We start from the raw sequence: 6,769 nt of genomic DNA on the forward strand, positions 1-6,769 counted from the left end.
CAAATGTGAATCATATTGTTGTGTTTACGAATTTGATGGAGGGTCTTCAAATGTTCTTGATGGAATCTCTTCATTTTTTAGCAACTTGTTTGGAAAATAAAAAATATCATTATCAGAGCTTACTGAAAGAATTGTGGAAATGGGATTAAGTTACACTATCCTGAAGGCCAGTTCCACAGATGATTTTATTTCAGGGAAAGACTGCAACCTTGTTCTTAAGGCGGAAGGAAGTGCAGACGTAAACAACAAAGTAGTCAATGCAAATTCAACATTGCATTCCATGGTTTAAGGTTTCAAAGACACAAGTTGCATCTGTGGTAGCTGGGGTTTTCGCAAACACTTCCATCTCAGAGAACAAGACTATTGATGTTGCAGCCAGCCCTTCTGCACCTTCTCTGCCAGTTTATGAGCTTTTAAGTGCCATTCCAACAGATGGAAGAAAGGAAGTTTTCGCCGAGGCCCAAGCGAAAGCCAAAGCTGAAGAAGAAGAGCGCATAGCTGCAGAAAATTCACGCAAAAAGAAACAGGAGCTTGCTAAACAACTTGAAGCAGAAGCAAAAATGCTTGGGCAGTAATCCAAAGCTTGAACAAGAAATTATTGACATACCTCCAACTCCAACAGGAGAAGGAAAATATGGTGCATTTCCTGTGTCCCAGACTATTACAACAGCTCTCATTATTGCAGCTTAGTACTCTTCCAATATTGGTGTGCTATTGCTTAACAAATGCCTACTCAGTTTTCTTCGATGCAGATACCCAATATTCCTCACAATGTTGCATAGGTGTGCCTGTCATTTTATGGTTTTCTGGCAATTTCATAGTTAGAGATTGTACCAATGCAGTTCATCGTCTCCAGGAGACAGTTTCTTGAGATATTGGCACTGAGCTTCATTTTCTCCTTCTCGGTTGTTTGTGGCAATATTTCTCTGCGCTACTTGCCAGTCTCCTTCAATCAACCTATTGGGGCAACAACTCCCTTCTTCACAGCAATATTTTGCATTTATAATAACATGTAAGAGGGAGTCTTCTGTGGTTTATATGGCCTTGGTGCCTGTGGTATTTGGCATTGTTATTGCAAGCAACAGTGAGCCATTATTCCACCTTTTTGGCTTTTTGGTTTGCCTAGGATCAACTGCTGCCAGAGCATTGAAATCAGTTGTTCAGGGGCTCCTGCTTACCTCTGAGGTAGAGAAGCTTCACTCTATGAATTTGCTCATGTACATGGCACCAATTGCTGCGCTGTTATCTGTTACTCTTTTTGTGGAGGGTAATGTATTAGCTATTGCTATTGAAAAAGCCAGAAAAAACACCTTTATCATATTCCTGTTGCTTGGAAACATGACCATGGCTTATCTTGTGGATTTAACCAACTTTCTTGTTACAAGACATACAAGTGCCCTCATGTTGCAGGTTTTAGGGAATGCCAAGGGCACCATTTCTTCCATATGATTGCATATACTTGTGCACTCATAACAAGGCTGAGGATTCACTAAGAAAAGCAGCAGACAGTGAGGAAGAAGAGCAGAAGGGCGAGAAGACGAAGGCTGCCACAGCGAAGCTGAAAGGAAAAGCACCCTCAACCAAGCAGGCTAAGACAGTGCCAACTGTTTCTATAGGAAGACAGAGAATTGTTAGCAGAATGTTTCTACAGGAAGTTAGCAGATTGTTTCTACAGGAAGACAGAGAACTGTTTCTACAGGAAGTTTGAAAAGAGGGAAGCCAAAGGAGAAATCAGCCGAGATGTTAGCCAAAGAAGCCACCAGGGCCATCAAAGATGAGAAGAGAGATTGGTTGCTCAGAGGATGAGCAACACTTTCAGTAGGGGGGTGATGATGAGCCCCAAAAATGGACAATTATTTGGGCTCATTCAACCTCATAATTTGACTTAATCCACCATTCTCATTAGTTTATTGCATGTTTTTGATTATATTTATGTTAGTAGAGTGAATTTGGTTAGTCATTATGCCAACAAGTCTAATGGGTGCTTTGTGTAGCCTTTTTGGTCAACTTGGAGACAAAATTGAAGGTCTTAATGAGCACTTGGTAGCCAAATTCGTGGGAGAACAAGGGAGAGGATTTGTAGGAAGGTGTCCCCTTCATTTATGGGCCCTTACCTCGAATTCTCCACCATCAGCTCGGAGTTCAAGGGCCACCGAATCAATCAACACAAGGGCAGCCAAGCAAGTCAAGTAGGACTGCTGTTAACTCCAAGTTTTGGGCAGCCGAGTCCCTAAATTTTAGGACTGTTGGGTCCTCAAATTGTATAAATAAGAAGGCTTAGGGCCTCATTTTGGTTAGCCAGTGTAGCCAGTGGATGTTAGCTAGTTAGCCAGTAGATAGTAGCTGGTAGTTAGTCATTTCATAGCCTTGTTGTAGTCATTTTGTAATTCGATTTGTAGGCAATAGATTAGCTTTGCTTTCAGCTCATTCTCAAGCTCTCCTTGTGGACAGTTTTGATGTAAATATTCATTTCTTGATTAATAAAGATGAATCCAGCTTTGCACCAGCTCTAAATATCTCTTGGGAGGCTGTAGCTCTTGGGATTGGGCCCATCTCAAGCGCCCAATACCTCCCTTGTTTATCTTTATGTGTTGCTGCATTCTTAAAATAAAATCTGCTCTTTAGATTTAATTCGTGCTTTGTTACTTAGGTTGCTTTTGATGGTTGAAGTAGCTTTTTATGTTTAGGAGGGATTGGTAGGAGTTAGTCATGCGTTTATATCTCTTTGATAATGTTTTTTTCACATGCTGTACGTGATTTTTGTCATCAATAAGGTTGTTGTTCACTGATCTCATTAAACTGTTAGATAGATCATCTAATATTTTGATTGTATGCAAGACGTAGTTGGTTTGATCAGGTAAACACTATGCAGGGCACCTTCATCACCTCCTCGTTCATCTTAGCCTCGTCCAGATCAGCTCCTCCATCACCAAGTCTGTTTCCTCATCTCCCATCTGCTCTTTTGCCACGTAACCCTACCTTCTTGCCTTTCCATTGCCTAAACCTTCTTTGATGCAAGCTAGACCTCCACACCCTCTCATCACCTCATCCCTCAGTCATTGGGTCATTCCAGGCCCCTACCCTACCTCCCTACCCATTCATGCATTCTCTCCCACTCACATACCAGTCAAAAACCCAATCAAGAAACATCCTGTAGAAGAATTACAGAACTTCCTGTAGAAACCCCTGCAGACTTCCTGTAGAAGTTCATAAACACGGTTGCATGTCATCCAGACTTTGTGAAACTCTCAGAGAGAATGTCAGGCATCCCTTAGACCCTCTCTGTACCATCCCAACGTTTTCCAAGCATTTCTCCTCCTTGATCCACCCCTGCACAGTGAAAAGCCAGTTAAAAGCACATGCATGATAATTCTAATAACTTAATCAAAAATACAAAAAGATGTTTTCTTCAGATAGTGATAACTTAGACACATGCATTTTACCTTCCTAGAAGTAATGGCATCTCTTCTCATAGTTTGCATTCTCATTTTTGCATCAGTAGGACTAGTTGGTAGAATTAGGGTTTGCTAGGGTTTGTGTTTCTTTTTGGCTTTCAGTTTCTTTTCGCAAGTAGATTAGCTTCCTTTGAGTCAGCTTTCGTCCATCAGTTAAAAAGCTTCTTCTAAGAGCTCATAGAAGTTGGCTTGAGCCCCTAGCGGACTTGTGCCAGCTGACCAAGTGACAGCTGCGGCAAGAGCTAGTACTTGTGCATACAGCACCGTCGCTTCCAAGTTTGTTACGAACTACCGGGTTGATAAAATTAAAGAAGGGAGTTCCAGGAGTTGTAGCATTATTGCTACAATACTGGAGCCCACCAGCCCCCTTAGGATGAGAGATTAGAAACTTCCACTGAGGGATAAGGCCTAGAGGGAGGTTGAGAATCCTCTAATCCCCCCATTCTCCACCTCTCCAAAGAGAGATGGCATCCAAAGTACTAATTCCTTCTGTCTTCATCCACCTTCTCAAATCATGAAGATTTTCTTGACAAGCTATAAGTTGATTTCCCATTATTCCGTCCTTCCAGATTTTGATGAGTTTACCATTCTGAGGGATCATGGAAGAGTTTTCTATGATGAGGGATACAATTTTGTTAATCAAATTCCAGACCTGGGTGCAGGGCCTAGTTGGGTAACCTTTTCCCAATAAGTGAATTGTATTTTGTTTCATGTATTTTGCTTCCAAGATTTGCTTCCACCAGCTGCTCTCTCCAGTTATAGATCTCCCTATTAATTTTTTCTCCAAGTGCTAAGTTCATTATCCCAAGAAGTCTTATTTCCAACCCACCTTTCTCATAAGACAGAGTTACCTCATCCTATTTCACTAGATTGTGCTTCTTTGTCTCTACTTTACCTCCTTGCCATAGGAACCCCTTGATTACTTGCTCAATTTGTTTGTGTATACTTGCCAGAGCTAGTATTGTTGTGTACTGATAAATTGGGAGAGCTACAAGTAATTCCTTCATTAATACCACCCTTCCAACCATGTTGAGCCAGTTCATACCCCAATTCTGCACTTTTTGTTTCATTTTATTAATGTACTTGTTCCATATCTCGATCTTTAGATTTTATTTGCAATAGGGACCCCGAGATAGTTAAAATGGCTCCATTTTTCTTCAAAATGAATTTCCAGTATTTCTGAGATTTCTTGGAGAGTGCGAGGAGGAGTGTTCCAACCGAAACTTCTACATTTCCGATTATTTAGTAGTCCTCCAAAGGCTTCCATAAAACTATTAAGTACCTTTTTTATTCTTCTTTCCATTATGCAAGAGGCCCCTCCCATGACCAAGGTGTCATGTGTGAATAGAAAGTCGTTTATGCTTTTTACTTCCAAAGAGATTGGTAATCATGTGACAGTCCTATTTTGTTTACATTTCCCAAGGTTTCAACTTAGAGAGTCCTCCATTATGATATATAAAAAAGAAGAGAGAGGACAGACTTGGCAAAGCCGCCTTGAACTCGTAAAATATTCACTTGGTCTTCCATTGACCAATGGTGCAATCCAAGGTCCCATAATACAAGCTTTTATTATATCTATTTCCTTTTTTGAGAAACCAAATATTTGTAGAACAATTGCAAGGAAACCCAGGTTAACCCTATCAAAATAATTTTCCATGTCAAACTTGACAATCATTCCTTTTTCCTTTTTCAAAAGGCTAGAGTGAAATGCTTCTCGTACTATTAGGATGTTGTCAAGGATTTGTCTTTTTGGGCAAATCCTCCTTGGTTTTCTCGTATTATTTCTGGAAGCACTGCTTTTATTTTGTTTGCCAGAATCTTTGTTATAATTTTGTAGGAGGAATTACACAGAGAAATGGTCCTGAATCTACTAAATGAGTTAGCATTCGACTCTTTTGGGACAAGGGCGAGGAAGGAAGAGTTTGTGAATCCTCCTATCTTGAATTTCCCAAAAACATTTCTGATCATTCTTATCAAATATTTTTTGATAATTCTCCAGTTGTTTTTATAGAAAGAAATAGGAAATCCATCCGAGCCTAGCACCTTATATGGATGCAAATCCTAAAAAATAGCAGCAACTTCCTTTTCTTCAACTTCTCTTGTGAATTCATTATTTTGTACCTCACTAATTTTAATTGGGATATGTTGTAGATATTCTTCATACTCGTTATTTGATGCTCAAGATGATAATATAATTTTGTAATATGTATAAGCCTCCTTCTTTATTTCCTCTTGTCCTCTAACTTCTTTTCCTTCGTTATCTTTTATTCTTTCTATTTGATTTTGGTTTCTCCTTATTCTGGCAGTATTATGGAAGAACACAGTATTCTTGTCTCCTTCTTTGAACCATAGACTGCGGGATTTTAGTCATCGCTCTTCTTCTTCCTTTCTGTTTTTCCTATACAACTCCTAATACACTTGTTTTTCCTGCCATAATCTCTCCTGCGTTTCGTCTTGCTTTTCTTTTTCCACTTGGATTCTATCTATTTTTTCTGTTATTTCTAGCTTTCTATTTTGTGTTTCTAGTTGATTTTTCCTTGCCCAATGTTTCAACTCTCTCCTCATGGCATTTAATTTAGATTCCAAAACATAGCTAGGAGAGCCAGTAATTTTATTTGTCCATACTTCTGCAATATTTTTTTTACTTCTTCACTGTCATTCCAAGTGGAACTGAATCTGAAAAGCACTGGGCCGAAGTTCTCTAATTTCCCAAGTGAAAGCACCACTCGTTTGTGATCCGATGCTATATTATGAATGATTTTGGATTTTATCTCACTGAATGAGTTGGCGATTTTCTCTTGAATTAGAAATCTTCCCAACCTTTCCTTTATGTTATTTTTACCAATTCTTTTGTTGGGCCATGTATACTTTCCATTGCTAGGAGGCATGCCCATTAATTTACATGCTTCCATAATAGATTCTATCATTTCCCTATATGGACCAACATTGTATATTCACCCGAAATTTTCATATGCATTCAATACCAAATTGAGATCTCCTCCTAAAATTATGCCTATGTTTTGGTCCTGCATAAGATAATTTTTTAAGGTGGTCCAACGGACATCCTTATCCCTATAATGATTTGGGGCATAAATATTTATAATGCAATATATCTCTTTTCATTTTTTGTTTTCGAAGTCTATTTTTATCCAATGCAACTCTTTTTTTTTTCTCAATGAGCTCACAATTCTCTATCTTCCATAATGTACATATTCCTCCTGAATCTTCGGTCACTGGAATTGAATTTCCTTGACAGATTTTTGTTTTTTTATCATTATTTCCATTTCCTTTACATTTCTTTTTATATCCTAGAT

The 6,769-nt window shown here is 39.0% G+C and overlaps 1 pseudogene; it reads left to right on the forward strand.

Annotated features, from left to right (window-relative positions):
* Positions 1 to 1,038: 1,038 nt before the first annotated feature.
* LOC149226366 (putative sugar phosphate/phosphate translocator At1g12500 pseudogene) lies at positions 1,039 to 1,449 on the forward strand (annotated as a pseudogene).
* The last annotated feature ends 5,320 nt before the right edge of the window (positions 1,450 to 6,769 follow it).

Source organism: Pinus tabuliformis, chromosome J (genome assembly GCF_031772625.1).
Source record: "Pinus tabuliformis cultivar Carrire ecotype Pingquan chromosome J, CPIR1, whole genome shotgun sequence".
NCBI classification, from domain to species: domain Eukaryota; kingdom Viridiplantae; phylum Streptophyta; class Pinopsida; order Pinales; family Pinaceae; genus Pinus; species Pinus tabuliformis.